Below are 15,664 nucleotides of genomic sequence, written 5' to 3'. Positions count from 1 at the left end.
TTATTGTTAGTGTATAGAAATGCCACTGATTTCTGGGCATTGATTTTGCATCCTGCCACACTGCCAAATTGCTGTATGAGTTCTGGCAATCTTGGGGTGGAGTCTCTTGGGTTTTCTGTGTACATATCATGTCATCTCTGAAGAGGGAGATTTTGACTTTTTCTTTACCAATTTGAATGCCTTTTATTTATTTTTGTTGTCTGATTGCTGAAGCTAAGACTTCTAGTACTATGTTGAATAACAGTGGTGAGAGTGGACATCCCTGTCGTGTTCCTGATCTTAGGGGAAAGGCTTTCAGTTTTTCCCCATTGAGAATGATATTTGCTGTGGGCTTTTCATAAATAGCTTTTAAGATATTGAGGAATATTCTCTCTATCCATACACTTTTTGTTTGTTTGTTTGTTTGTTTTTTTCATACACTTTGATGTATGGTTTTTCTCTTGTTGATGTGATCTATCATGTTGATTGTTTTATGAGTGTTGAACCAACCTTGCATCTCAGGGATAAACCCCAGTTGGTCGTGGTGAATAATCCTCTTAATGTATTGTTGGATCCTATTGGCTAGTATCTTGGTGAGAATTTTTACATCCATGTTCATCAGGGATATTGATCTATAATCCTCCTTTTTGTTGGGGTCTTTGCTGGTTTTGGAATCATGGTGATTCTGGCCTCATAAAACAAGTTTGGGTATATTCCATCCCTTTCTATCTTTCAAAACAGCTTTAGTAGAATAGGTATTACTTCTTTAAGCATTTGATAGAATTCCCCTGGGAAGCCATCTGGCACTGGACTTTTGTGTCTTGGGAGGTTTTTGATGAGTGCTTCAATTTCCTTGCTGGTTATTGGCCTGTTCAGGTTTTCTATTTCTTCCTGTTCCAGTTTTGGTAGTTTGTGGTTTTCCAGAAATGTGTCCATTTCTTCTAGATTGCCTAATTTATTGGTGTATAGCTGCTCATAATATGTTTTAAAAATCGTTTATATTTCCTTGGTATTGGTTGTGGTCTCTCCTCTTTCATTCATGATTTTATTAATTTGAGTCTTTTCTCTTTTGTTTTTAATAAGGCTGGCTAATGGTTTATGTATCTTATTAATTCTTTCAAAGAACCAACTCCTGGTTTTGTTGATCTGTTCTACAGTTCTTCTGGTCTCGATTTCATTGAGTTCTGCTCTAGTCTTTATTTCTTTTCTTCTGCTTGGTGTAGGCTTTACTTGCTATTCTTTCTCCAGTTCCTTTAGGTGTGAGGTTAGCTTGTGTATTTTTTTCCCAATTTTTTGATGGAGGCTTGTATTGCGATGTATTTCCCTTTTAGGACTGCTTTTGCTGTATCCCAAAGATTTTGAATGATTGTATCTTCATTTTCATTAGTTTCCATGAATCTTTTTAATTCTTCTCTAATTTTTGGTTGACCCATTTATCTTTTAGTAGGATGCTCTTTAACCTCCATGTGTTTGAGTTTCTCCCCAGTTTCTTCTTGTGATTGAGTTCTAGTTTCAAAGCATTGTGGTCTGAAAATATGCAGGGGATTTCCCCAATCTTTTGGAATCAGTTGAGATGTGATTTGTGACCCAGTATGTAGTCTATTCTGGAGAAAGTTCCATGTGTACTTGAAAAGAATGTGTATTCAGTTGCATTCAGATGGAAAGTTCTGTATATATCTGTGAAATCTATTTGGTCCAGTGTATTATTTAAGGCCCTGGTTTCTTTGGTGATGTTCTGCTTACTTCTGTCATTTGCTGAAAGTGGGGTGTTGAACTCTCCTGCTATTAGTGTATTATTATCTAAGTATTTCTTTACTTTGGTTATTAATTGCTTAATATACTTGGCAGCTCCCACATTAGGGGCATAAATATTCATGATTGTTAAGTCTTCTTGTTGGATAGACCCTTTAAGTATGATACAGCATCCCTCTTCGTCTTTTACTACAGTCTTTGGTATAAACTTTAATTTATCTGATATGAGGATTGCTACCCTAGCTTTCTTTTGAGGACCATTTGAATGGTAAATGATTCTCCATCCCTTCATTTTCAGGCTGGAGGTGTTCTTAGGTCTAAGATGAGTCTCTTGTAGACACATATAGATGGGTCTTGCTTTTTTATCCAGTCCGATACCTTGCGTCTTCTGATGGGATTATTTAGCCCATTCCTGTTCAGAGTAACTATTGAAAGATATGAATGTAGTGTCATTGTAATACCTATTCAGTCCCTGTTTTGTGGATTATTTCTTTGGGCTTCCTCTTTCTTTTTACTCTTTCAATTTACAGTAAATAAATTTCTTGCAGAGGTAGTTTGGTGGTCACATATTTTTTCAGTTTCTGCCTACCTTGGAAGTTCTTTATCTCTCGTATTCTGAATGACAGCCTTGCTGGATAAAGTATTCTTGGCTGCATGTTATTCTCATTTAGTACCCTGTATATATCATACCAGCCCTTTCTGCCTGCCAGGTCTCTGTGGAGAGCTCTGCTGTTAATCTGATATTCCTCCCCATATACGTTAAGAATCTCTTGTCTCACACTGCTTTAAGAATTTTCTCTTTATCTTTGAAATTTGCAAGTTTCACTATTAAATGTCGAGGTGTTGAATGGTTTTTATTGATTTGGGGAGGGGGCGTCTCTACCTGAATGCCTATTTCCTTCCCCAGATTTGAGAAGTTCTCAGTTAATGATTTGTTCAAATATACTTTGTGGTCACCCCTCTCTCTCAGCCTCTTCTGGAATCCCAATTAGATGCATATTCTTCCTTCTCAAGCTATCATTTATTTCCCTAAGCTTTTCCTCATGGTTTCTTAATTGTTTTTCTCTTTTTTTCCCAGCTTCCTTGCCATCAACTTGTCTTCTATGTGACTCACTCTCTCTTCTACCTCATTAACCCTAGAAGTTAGAACATCCAGATTGGATTGCATCTCATTTCATCTGTTTTTAATTTCGGCCTGATTAGATCTCAATTCTGTAGTAACGAAGTATCTAGAGTCCTTTATGCTTTTTTCCAGTAACTTTATAATTGTACTTCTGAATTGAATTTCTGACATCATATTTAAATCTAAATTCTGTAACTGTGGCAGAGTATTGTTTCTGGTTCTTTGTTTTATGGTGAATTCTCCCTTCTAGTCATTTTGTCCAGTGCAGAGTGGCTGTATGAGTGGGCTGAGTCAAAAATATCAACCATGACCAAGTAAAATACACCCTAGATGATTCTGAAGACGTCAGAGACCAGAAAATTAAAAAAACAAAACAAAACAAAAAAAACAAAAGGACCACTAAAGTGAAAAACACATTCTTAAAGCAGTAAAAATAAAAAGCCAAAACCAAAAACAATGAAGAAGAACAAAGAAAAAGAAAAAAGTAAAGAGGAAAAAGAAAAAAAGGAGGGGATGGTGGTGGTGAGGAAGTGGTAGTGGAGAGAGAATGTCTATCTGAGGGGTCCTAGAGGGTGATCATCTTGGTTCTGAGTATTTTTTGTTCTCTGTGTTAGAAGGTGCTCAATCCTAAATTTATATAAACCAGCAAAAGTTATATAAAGCCCCAACATTGACCACAAAAACACAAACAAGATAAAAGAGGGGGGCAGAATGAGGAGGAAGAGGGAATAGAATCTCACAGAATGAACGAACATGGTATTCTACTTGGTTCTGGGTATATGTTGGTCGTGTTTTAGAAGGTACTAACACCCACCATCGTAAAACAAAATGAGGCAGAAAAAACAACACAAAACAAAAACCCATATCTTGTATATCTACCAAAATTAAATTGAATACGTTGAAGGGAATCCAGAAGTGAAAAATATGTCTAAGACATGTAATTTTAGAAATATGAAAGTCAAAAAGGAAAAAACTTAAAAATGAAGAGCTGGTAAAATATTGTAGTTAAGGTGGGAAAAGAAAAAATATTGGAAATTTTTAGTCTGATATAAAAACGAGTAGTAATGGAAAAAAAAAAAAAAAAGACCTTCTTGTTCTATGTACTATTTTCCCTCAGTCCTAGAGAATCAGCATAGGCAGCTTTCCAGTGCTGCTTGGTCAATAAACTTGCTCTTCCCTTGTTCTTCCAGCTGGTCTCTTCTGGGGTAAGGGTCTGCTGGCCTGATTCTCAGGTGTCTGGGCCTGGGTGGAGATACCCCATCCCTCACCAGGTGCCAGGCTCAGAGTGAGTTGATGATCCCGTGAGGTCTTTGTTTCCTAGAGGCCCCGCCTCTCCTAGGCACAAGGTGAAACAGAGGAAAAACAAAAATGGTAGCGGCCAGATTTCCAGCTCTGGAGTCTAGCTCCCTGTGAGTAACTAACCACAGCTCCCAGTACACACTGGCCTAGATGCTCCTGGGGGCAGGCGCCGGTGCACTGATCTGCACAGCTTGCTGGGTACCTAGTAGCAGTTGAGTTCTCACTGTCCTGTGCCCTCCCCGCTTCTGCCTGTCCCAGAAGGAACACCCGCTTTGCTTTGGCGCCCTGGGATTCGGGGCCCTGTGCCTCTGGACTCGCGCTCCTGGGGACTGCCTGTCCCGAAGGAAATGGGGTACAGCCACCTCCGCCCAGAGCCAGCTCACCTAACCAACTGGCTTTTCCCAAATGCACCAGAGGATGCGGCGCTCCACCCCTTTACCGATAGTGGACTGTGGTTTGTGGTGCACTTTCCCCCAGGTGCCCCTCCTCTTATAGTGACTCTGGGAATCTTGAGGCTTCCCTGCCCCTCCTGCGATTTCCTGGCTAAGCACTTTTCTGTCAGGGAAAACTCTGGTGCAGATTTTTAAAGTTCCCACTTTTCCAGGGCTGAGCTTTCCTGCCCCAGGAGGCTTTCACTGCTCCACTTTAGCCCTGCTGGTTGCAGTTCCTCTCCCTTACTTAATTCTTTTTTGTTTTTTTGTCTTCCTACCTTGTTAGAAGCGAAAACTTTTCTCTCTGTAGCATTCCAGCTATTTTCTCTTTAAATCTCAGGTCGAATTTGTAGGTGTTCAGGATGTTTTGAAAGTTATCTAGGTAAGTTTGTGGGGCCTGGTGAGTTAAGGCCCCAACTCTTCTGCCATCTTGCCAGCGACTACATTTTAAATGAAGGCCATGAATGATTCCAGTAGAGTGGTAAGGAGCAGAACCCACATTATAGTGGATTGAAAAGGGAGAGGAAGACAGGTCTTTCCAGGTTTTTCTTGAGGCATTTTATTTCCTCCAAGAAAAAACTTGAGTCCATGTGGTAAAAAATGTTGACATTTGTTAAATCCTTGTTTGTTACATGATTCTCTGCACTGTTTCAGTGTGTTTGAAATAGTCCCTAAGCATATGTCTGGCTCTGAAGGTGAGAGGACAATTGAATGATAGCTAGAAGGAAATGCAGGGTTGGGGAGCTGGCTAATGACACTCATTCATCAGTAGGGAGCCAAAGGTTGAAAATACAAGAGAAGTGGTGGTTGATGGGGTAGCTTTGTAAAGAAACTGATGGGGTCAAGGAGGTGAGGCAACTGGCCGGTGGAGAAGTTTGGCTTGATGGCAAGGAGAGAATCCATTCGTCTGAGACAGGAAGAAACCGGGAGGATGGAATAAAGACGTGGTTTCTAATACAAACAGGAGACCTTGAGTCAGTAGCTGGCTGACAGGGCTTCACTGAGCTCCGAGCCTGCGCAGCTTTGGTGGCCCCAGTTTATATCTTCCAATTCCCGCAACAGCACTAGGCTATATGACAGCAAAAATGAATGGCAACTGTGTGAGTTTTCAGTTTTGCCAGGCAGGTAAAAGGGCTAGGAGAAAAGGCAGTCAAAGATGATAGCAAGAAAGCAGTTCAGATGATTGAACCATGGCACTGGAGAAAGCAGGAAGACAGGGGAAAATGGGGGAATTCAGCATCCAGAAGTCTGGATGAGAAGGCAGGAACTGGAATGGGGAGAGGCTGAAGTCAGAATATTTGAGTTTCAAGATTTTAGTAGAATTCCTGAACAGCTGGCTCATGTGTGAGTAAAAAAATGTGTGAGGCTAAGATGAAACCAAATCTAATTTCTAGGAGTAGAAAGCAAGGCATCCCCCACCCAGGGCAGCTGCTCAAGAAAAAGGTTAACCAAAATCACTAATGGCATCGGGTTAGAAGTTGAGGATGGATACAATGGGAGAAACTTCACATGTTTTAGAAGCTCTCCCCATCTGCCGTAGGGAACTCCTCCAGCTTGCCAGGAAGCTGACTGTCTGCAACTGCCCGCTGGAAGGTCTATTGTTCGCCTGGTGAAAATAGGGAGCCCATTCTCTCATCCTCAGACACAGTATTCAGGATGCTCACAATTGTAATTCTTCAGCAGTGGGTTGATAAAGACTGCCTCTTCTGTTTTCCAAGTGCTTGACTGTGTGCAAGTGTTGCTCAAATCAGAAGTAAATAAAGGCTTTAAAAAAAAAAAAAGAAAGACTTGTCTCCTTCCTCACTTCTCTCCAGATTAGTCTGGGGATTTGAACCTCCAGCCTATTTTGTTTTTTTTTTTTTTTTTTTTTTTTTAACCTCACTAGGATGACCACACCTGAAGCTTCCTGGTTCAGTCTTTCCTACTCTGATTCAGCCCCGCCAGTCATTTGACATCTCTGCAGCTCTGCATCTTTCCTTAGCAAGCTACTTACTGCCTTTCAGAGAAAACAGACCCAGTTCCATGTTCAAGAGTGTCCAGCAAATAAGCCCCAGTCCTGTTGGAACCCACCATTCTCAGGATACCCCACCCCATCCTCAGATCTCTAGGTTTGGTCCTCCTTCCTTCCATCTGGATTGCCCCCCACCCCCTTCTAGCATCCATGTGTATTACATCAAGACCCTTATCTAAAGTTATTTCCCCCTTGGAAAACTTGCTTCATGCAGTCTCTATGTAAGTGTATATGATTCAATAGTCCTCAGTTGCAAATTAGAACATTTTATTGTAGTCCCAGTGTCCATAATCCTGTTTGGCTCACCCGTATGAGGTGAAATACAGGCGATCATTTCATTTGTAACAAACTACGATGTCTTAAGAATAATTGACTTCTCTAACATGTTCAAAAGCCAGCGCCTGGGTGGCTTAGTTAAGTATCTGCCTTCGGCTCAGGTCGTGACCTTAGAGTCCTGGGATCGAGTTCCACAAATAGGGCTCCCTGCTCAGCGGCCAAGAGTCTTCTTCTCCCTCTCCCTTTGCCCCTCCCCCCTGCTTGTGTGCTTTCTTTCACTCTGTTTCAAATAAAATCTTTTTTAAAAAATAAAATGTTCGGGGATCCCTGGGTGGCTCAGCAGTTCGGCGCCTGCCTTTGGCCCAGGGCGTGATCCTGGAGTCCCGGGATCGAGTCCCGCGTTGGGCTCTGGGCATGGAGCCTGCTTCTCCCTCTGCCTGTCTCTCTCTCTCTCTCTATCATGAATAAATAAAATCTTTAAAAAAAATAAAATGTTCAAAAGCAATCAGTATCCCACTCTGCACTCAGTTCACTTTTGTTTCCTTTTCCTTGCTTGAGCTGTTCCCTCTGGCTTGAATGGCAAATGTTAAAAGCCAAGTTTCAAAACAATATTGTTTCTTTCCGTAGGATTTAATGATTTTGGATAAAGTTAATTAGGTGCCTGGCTGGCTCAGCTGGTAGAACATGAAACTCTTGATCTCGGGGTCGTAAGTTTGAGTCCCATGTTGGGTAGAGAAATTACTTAAAGATAGAATCTTAAAAAAATAAATATAAGAAGCAATTGTTTTGATTGATGGATCATCTGGATTCAAGAATAAAAAGAGTGTAAAGGAAAAAACAATTTTGGGGCTCCTGGCTGGCTCAGAAGAACGTGAGACTCTTTTTTATTTTTTAAGCTTTTATTTATATGTTCGTGAGAGACACACAGAGAGAGAGGCAGAGACCCAGGCAGAGGGAGGAGCAGGCTCCCTGCAAGGAGCCTGTTGTGGGACTTGATCCCAGCACTCCGGGATCATGCCCTGAACTAAAGGCAGATGCTCAACCGCTGAGCCACACAGGCATCCCAGAGTGTGAGACTCTTGATCTCAGGGTTGTGAGTTCAAGTACCACGTTGGGTGTAGAGATTACTTAAATAAATAAATGAACCTTAAACCTATTATGTTGTGTTCCTACTTTTGTATATTTGTTAGTATACACAAAAAAAGAAATCTGGATTGTAGCTATATCAGTGGTTATCTCTAGGGGAATAGAGGTGAATACAGAGACTTTCTGTAATATATTTCTGTAATATCTTAGATTTTTCTATCAATTGGATTTGTAATCAGAAAAGGTGAACACATTTTTTAAAAATTTTACACATATATGAACTAAACCAAGTAATTTCCCCTAGTATAAATGTTAAAGTGAACTAACCTACTTCTATCATCTTTTTTTTTCTATCATCTTTTAAACTGAAAAAAGATATTCCAGACCCTTAAGGAACTGAGAATTTTCTTCTCACTTAAAAACAAAACCAAGACATAATATGAGCTGGATTCTAATTGTTGCTAGATTACTTCTCCCTCCAGAAACTTCCCCAAGCTGTGTCCATTTTGTCTCTCCACCAAGCAGTCACACTGACTTCTTGCATGACTATTTTCTTGCTGTTCTGAGAATGAAGCTTTCCAGAAAGCTTTACAACTTAAAAACCTGTTCCAGACCTTCCTCCTCCCAAGAGTATGCTTTAACAAAAGAGCAGTGTCAAGCAGTACTTTGCAGATGCTGAAGGGGGGCGGGGGGGGGGGCGGGGGCGTGTGGGCGCGGCTGAGATGCTTGCATTTCTAACAAGCTCCCTGCTGGTGGCAAGGATGCTAGTCTGAGGATCACACTTTGAGTGGCTGGGAGTAGAGTATTTCTAACTCTATTTCACCTCCCCACTAGCTTCTCTCATATGATCCTTTGCAACAGAGCTTGGTGTACAGCTGATAATAACTAATCCTGCTTAGCTACTAGCTAATGTAGAATAATAATTCCAAACAGTAATGGATTGCACCTGAGGAGCTTTACAAAAAACAGGCAGTGCTCCTTGGCCAATATAATTTGACCCTATAAAGGCGGGATCCAGGTAATGATAGCTTAAAAAAAAAAAAAAGCTTTCTGGGGCACCTGGGTGGCTCAGTTGGTCAGTTGGTTGAGTGTCTGCCTTTGGCTCTGGTCATGATCTTAGAGTCCTGGGATCAAGCCCCCCATGGGGCTCCCTGCTCAGCAGGGAATCTGCTTCTCCCTCTCCCTCTGTTGCTTCCCTCACTCATGCACACACATTCTCACTCTTGCTCGTACTCTCACAAATAAATAAAATCTTTACTTAAAAAAACTTCCTATGTGGTTTTTTTTTTTTTTTCAGATTTTATTTATTTGAGAGAGAGGACTTCAGCAGGAGGGAGAGGAGGAGGGAAGGGCAGAGGGAGAGGGAGAAGCAGACTCCCCACTGAGACAGGGCCCTGTGCTTCACTGACTAAAGGAGAGATAGGGCAAGATGAAACAAATAGTTGGTCATCTACGTCCCTTAGAGGTACAGAAAGGACTCATAACTAAGATACTTGAGGTACATACTTCTACCCCCACGTAGATTTCTTAGAAGATGAGAAAGGGACGTGTCATGACTGTGGGTAAGTCTAGATAGACTGGGACTGAGCCTTGCAGAGATTTCGGTGCCCTTGTGCGGCACAGGGGAGACAAGATGCCTCCCACATCCTCTCACCTGGCCCATACCTGAACAGCAGATGGGGCAAAGGAAGGCTCAGTGGATGCCGTGGGGGTTAGGCTTAGAACAGAAGCCTACCCCCAATAGAACAGAGTTCTCCTGAACTTTGCTGGATCACAAAATATATATATATATATAAAGAGAATATAAAGAAAAATCATGTTGGATTATACAGTCCCATTCCTTGCTAATTGAGTTGTAGACCAAGATTCACATCTGTAACACTAGCAAAGATTCTAGTGTTGGCCCTTCAGAAGCACCGTATTTGTTCTTGACCACCAGAGGGCCTCCAGTCCCCAAGGGAGAGAACTTAATGGGGAAAAAGCAGTCCCATCCCTGTAGCAGCCTTTGCCAGAAGTTTCTGGGCCCTTTTGGAAAAAAAAGAGCAGCGGGTCAGATGTCCAGTGCTCTGCTCCCCGCTCCCCCCATACCTGCATATTTTTTTTATCGTCTCTAAAGCCAAAAAGACCAAAACCAAAACCAAAAAACATGTTTGTTATAATTATCAAAAGATGAAAATAATTATTATAGTGGTTTATCTCAATGGAGCTCTTATTTGGTCTCTGCCTGAGCCCTTGGACCTTAATCTCTAGTGTATGTACACAGAGTTAACTAAACACTCTTGATTACTTCCAGCAACCAGGTATCGGAGTCCTAGAAACAGTAAAAAGGGTTTTATTCTTCCTTTCATTAGAAAAAGGTAAGTTCCATGTGGGTGGAGGATTTTCGTGTTTTGCTCACTGATGTATCCCACACACCTAGAACAGTGCTCCCCACAAAGAAGATACTCAGGAAATATTTGTTAAATATATAGAACTGCATCTCTCTCCTGTGAAGGCTGGTCCCACTGTGAGGCCAAAGGTACCAGCAGCCCCACTGGGGAAAGTGTCCCAGAGCGTTCAGCAAAGGGGTCCTCTGGAGTCTGAGGAGTTTGGAAACAAGTTGCCTTTGTCTAGTCAAGGACATCCTCAGATTATGTAGCTCAGTGGTTCTCAAAGTGTAGTCCCAGGACTAGCAGTGTGAGAATCAGCTGGGAATTTAGTAGAAGTGTGAATTTTCAAGTTCTGCTCCAGACCCACTGAATCAGAAACCCTGGGGATCCAGCCTAGCAATGTGTCGTAACAAGCTCTCCAAGTCATTCCAATGCTCTCTAAAGTTTTTTTTTTCTCTCTCTAAAGTTTGAGCATCACTGATGTAGTGGGATAAAGGGCAGAAGGATGAGCAAGAGGAGGAACAAGTGCTGAAAATTCAGAGCCTATTTTGAGTCCTGGGGGTGGTGGTGTGTGCATTCAAGCAAAAAGATGCTTCCTGTCCTGCAGTTCCTCAGGGAGCTAGTGATGAAGACTGTTTAGAATGCACAGGGTAGGGGAGTCTGGGTGGCTCAGCCACTTAGGCATCTGCCTTCAGCTCAGGTCATGATCCCATGTGGGATCAGGCCCTACACCAGGCTCTCTGCTCCGTGGGGAACCGCCTTCTCCCTCTTCCTTTGTCTGCAGCTCTCTGTGCTTGTGCTCTCTCTCTTGCACTCTCTCTGTCAAATAAATGAAATCTTAACACACACACACACACACACACACACACGGTAGATGAGTTTATCTGATGAGAGTCCCTGTGGGATATTGGAGGCCAAAAAAGGTAGGCAGAGAAAGAATATAAAGTTAAAATTTCCACTTCTTCTAGACATAGTAAGTTCTGATCAAGATGTGGTAAATGGTTGTTCTGTTGGAATTGCAGAGGATAAGGCATAGTCAGGAGCTCAGAACATAAATGAAGCTGTATAGTACATAAAGTACTATACAGATTATCTGGAAAGATCAAGAGGACAGCGGTTATCAGAGGAGAACTGAAGTAGGGGCAGTGAAAATGAGCTTGCCTCATTCAGGAGTCCATGAAGTCTCTGGAGGAGAGACAAAATTCTGACCTCCTTTCTCTCCTTTCCTTGACACAAGAAAGGTTCTGACTGAACTGTAAACTTTAATGCAGTTACTCATTCAGGGATTTAAGTTTTCATGATGCAGGCCCAAGAGTTGGGGCTCTCTGCTACCCACCCCTCACTGGATCTAAGTACATGTATACTTTGTGTAGCATATATGAGAATAGATAGCAGACCAGCTCTTTGACAGGTCAGGATCATAATGTCTTCCTCTTGGTGATGGCTTGTCTTCAACCCTAGAGGAACATGAAGGGAGCTGTCAAGTCTGAGATAAGAAAGAATTGGAGTCTCCAGGAGGGAAAAAAGAATCAGTGGTTGAAAATTCGTTCTGGTTGGAGGTGCCAAATCCTGTCAATAGAGGGACTATCCACTGATGGCTGAGTAGCATTTCCAATTACATCTTGAGTATAGCACAAACAAACAAACAAATAAGGTGCCATCTTCTTCCTTTGTGGTTTGAGATCTCCCAAACCCAGGGCTGAATGGGTGGAGTTGATGAACCACATTGCACACATACTACAAGGTGCCCACATGAACATTCTCTTTTGCCTCTGGGCCCCTTGCACTGAAAAAAGCTGATCTGGTTTAGATGCCATCCATAGAGGAAGTCATGTTACTTTCCCCCCAGATCAGTACCCCTAGCATAATTTGTCAGTGAACTGAGTAAAGGGGTGGCAAGGTTCACCAGGCTTACAGACTGAGTTCAGTGCCACTGTTTAGGACACCTCTTGTTAAGAAGCTCAGCTCAGGAGCCAGGAAACACAGCTCTGGATGGGCTTCTTGGTGGTCCTTGAAGGGCTCAGGGGCTGAAAGTGTCCCAGGAGTTGGGGGATTACCTGAGTGACAACTATCTTTATATATCCACAATGCTAGTGCAAATCTGAAGCTATCCTGGTAGAGTCTAAGGAAAGCGTTCTTTTTTAAAAGATTTTATTTATTCATGAGAGACACACAGAGAGAGGCAGAGATATAGGCAGAGGGAGAAGAGGCTCCCCGAGGGGAGCCCGATATGGGACTTGATCCTGGGACCCCAGGATCACGACCTGAGCTGAAGGCAGATGCTCAACCACTGAGCCACCCAGGCGTCCCATGGAAAGCATTTTTAACAGTTCAGAGTCTTGTCCTTTTGGAAGGCAGTCTTGTTTCTCCCGTGTTAGGGTGGAGTGACTGGGAAAAGGTTTAAAAGCAACCTAATGGCAAAAGCTCAGGTTGAGGAGCCATGCAAGGAGTAAACTTTGTTCCTAGGTGGGTAGAGCCTAAGTGGATGGAGCCTAGGTGGACAGAGTGGTGAGTTGACGTCAGAAGGCACCACGACTGGCCACATGCTTGGCTGTTTGGCTGGAGGGTGGATGTCAGGGTTGTCACTAGCTTGTCCCAAACCAGGTCTGAGCAGTGCAGAAGTGTTTTACGCTACCCCTGGTTCTGCCCTCAATACACAATACACTTCTGGTCACACTGGAAAATTTGTCACTCGGTATTCTTTTCAGAGAATGAGTGGCCAATATCATAACCTTGAGATAATGTGAAGAAATGTGCTCAGGTCTACAATACCTGTGTTGCCCCTCACTTCCTCATCTAACTGAAATGAACAGTAAGCTTCCTTCCTTGTTTTAACAGACTCTTCCAGCAGGAGGCAGCACGAACTTGAGTATTACAGCTGGAAACTAAAAAAAAAACAAAAAACAAAACCTTTCCTATAGAGAATCTGAGAATAAGGAACAAATGGCACTCAAAAGTCTGCCTTTAAAAACCAGTGTCCTGTGCTATAGCCTCTGAACAGCTGGGGGAAGGAGGAGTTCACTTTCACTCTGGCCAGGGGGGTCCCCTCTCCCTCTGCAGAACACTCAACTCGTATCCTTTGGAAAATATACATTCAAGGAAACCTAATCTTCATGGGTTGTACTTTCTCCTGATTAATCTGTCATTTCCTCACCTTCTCTTGATTTAACCTGCTGCAGATGAGGAGGGAGGCTTTCTTCTAGTTATTTCCAGAAACTGAGGGGTCTACTGCCTGGCACTGGGAAGCTGGCTCTTCTTTGCAAGATTCATCGTCCCACAGCAAGGGGAGTGTGTCCTCTGCTTAGGATGGCAGGGAGGGGTGGCTATGCTAAATTCTGAACCTTAGGGGTTACCTGAGTGACTCAGTGGTTGAGCATCTGACTTTGGCTCAGGTCCTGATCCTGGGGCCCTGGGATCAAGTCCCACATCAGGCTCCCCGCAGGGAGCCTGCTTTTCCCTTTGCCTATGTCTCTGCCTCTCTCTGTGTGTCTCTCTCATGAAAAAATAAAACTTTTTAAAAAAAATTCTGAGACTTGGGGATCCCTGGGTGGCTCAGCGGTTTAGCGCCTGCCTTCGGCCCAGGGCATGATCCTGGAGTCTCAGGATCGAGTCCTGCATTGGGCTCCCTGCATGGAGCCTGCTTCTCCCTCTGTCTCTCTATCATGAATAAATAAATAAAAAAACTTTAAAAAAATTCTGAGACTTATCTCAAGGAGGCCAGGATTATGATTTCAGCAATGAATATGCAAGACAAGAATCACATGCAGTCTCAATCCTTAAGTGTATGTTACCTCTCCAAGAACGCCAGTTCCTGGAAAGCAAGGTTTGTCATGCTCACTGCTCTGTTTCCAGTGCCTGAGAGTGCCTGCACACAGGCACACAGTAGGCACTCGATAAATAGCCCTTGCGTAAATGAGAAAGGCTACCAATCTAATTTCACTCCTTGGTTTTCACCCCCAATCCCTCTAATTCTAAGCAATCACTGAACATCTATCTGGCTCTAGTTATCTTCACCTGATTCACCTCAACACTAGCCTGTCACTGCCTTATTCTAATACCTCCAACCGACATCCTAGTTGCCTATGGCTCAGAATCTATAGAGCCCGGACCTCAGTTCCAACTAGTGTGGTATAAAGGACATGCATGGGTTTTGGAGCTGGACAGATAGAAGCTGGAATCCTAATTCTGACACACAGCCACCACAGACGTAAGTAAAATGGGAATAAAAACATCTACCTTAAAAAAAAATCTAGGGACGCCTGAGTGGCTCAGCGGTTGGATGTCTGCCTTTGGCTCAGGGCATGATCCCCGAAGTCCAGGATTGAGCCCCACATTGGGCTTCCTGCATGGAGCCTGCTTCTCCTTCTGCCTGTGTCTCTGCCTCTCTCTCCCTGTCTCTCATGAATAAATAAATAAAATCTTTAAAAAAAAAATCTACCTTATGTTACTGGGACCACGAATAAGATTGTAGTAAAGCTCCAGGTATACAAAAAGCATTCAACCAATGGCCTTTTCCCCCCAATAATGTAATCTTATGCTATCTAAATTTACCGTGTGCTACCCAACACATTGGAGCCTCACATGATACTCCTATGCACACTGTATCCATTCCAGACACCAGATCTCTGCACATGCAGATTCGCCGCAGCCCACCAATCCTTCACAGTCTTCAGCTGCACCTGTCCCACTCTCACTCCTCTTATTTGCTCTTCATCATGCCTCCTCCAACTTTGTCCTTGAGTGGTGGTCTTGAAATTCTCCTGCATTGCCTCAAGGTCTAGCACTCTGCTGGGTATGGATTAGAGGCTTAGCAAAGTCTTATTAAATCAGAAGGAGGTTGGGTTTAGCTGAAAAAGACCACTTGCTGGTCTATTAATGAACCCTGCCCCTTCCTGAAGTACTGGTTTTCAGACCAAGGAATCCCTCAGTGTCCTTGGGCTCTTCCTTGGGTCGTTTCCATGGTAAATGTCTCATGATGGGGTGCTAGTAGACAGATGACCTCGTCTGGCTTCCTGGGAGTCGGAGGGATGCCCACAGCTGTGCCAACAGTAGGATGGAGGTTGGAAAATCACTGGCGGTTCAGGCCACTCCTCCACTTGTGCTCCCTGGAAACACGCCACTATGGATGGGCCCTTCCACGTGCCCTTAGCAGGCACATGGATTCCAGCTGCCTTCATAGCCCCTGTGAGGGGGACTCCAATACAGCTGTAGAAAAGGCCAGGCAGAGGACTTTACCACCCAAGGCCTGCTAGCAGCTCCCCAAATGGCAGATTGACAAGTGCTATGAGTCCAGAACTGTAAGGTCCAGGTCAGCCATTGCCACTTGGCCAAATGCCAT

The sequence above is a fragment of the Canis aureus genome, chromosome 15, assembly GCF_053574225.1.
Source record: "Canis aureus isolate CA01 chromosome 15, VMU_Caureus_v.1.0, whole genome shotgun sequence".
Classification (NCBI taxonomy): Eukaryota; Metazoa; Chordata; class Mammalia; order Carnivora; family Canidae; genus Canis; species Canis aureus.
The sequence above is the reverse complement of the archived record's forward strand: the minus strand, read 5'-3'. Positions refer to the sequence as shown.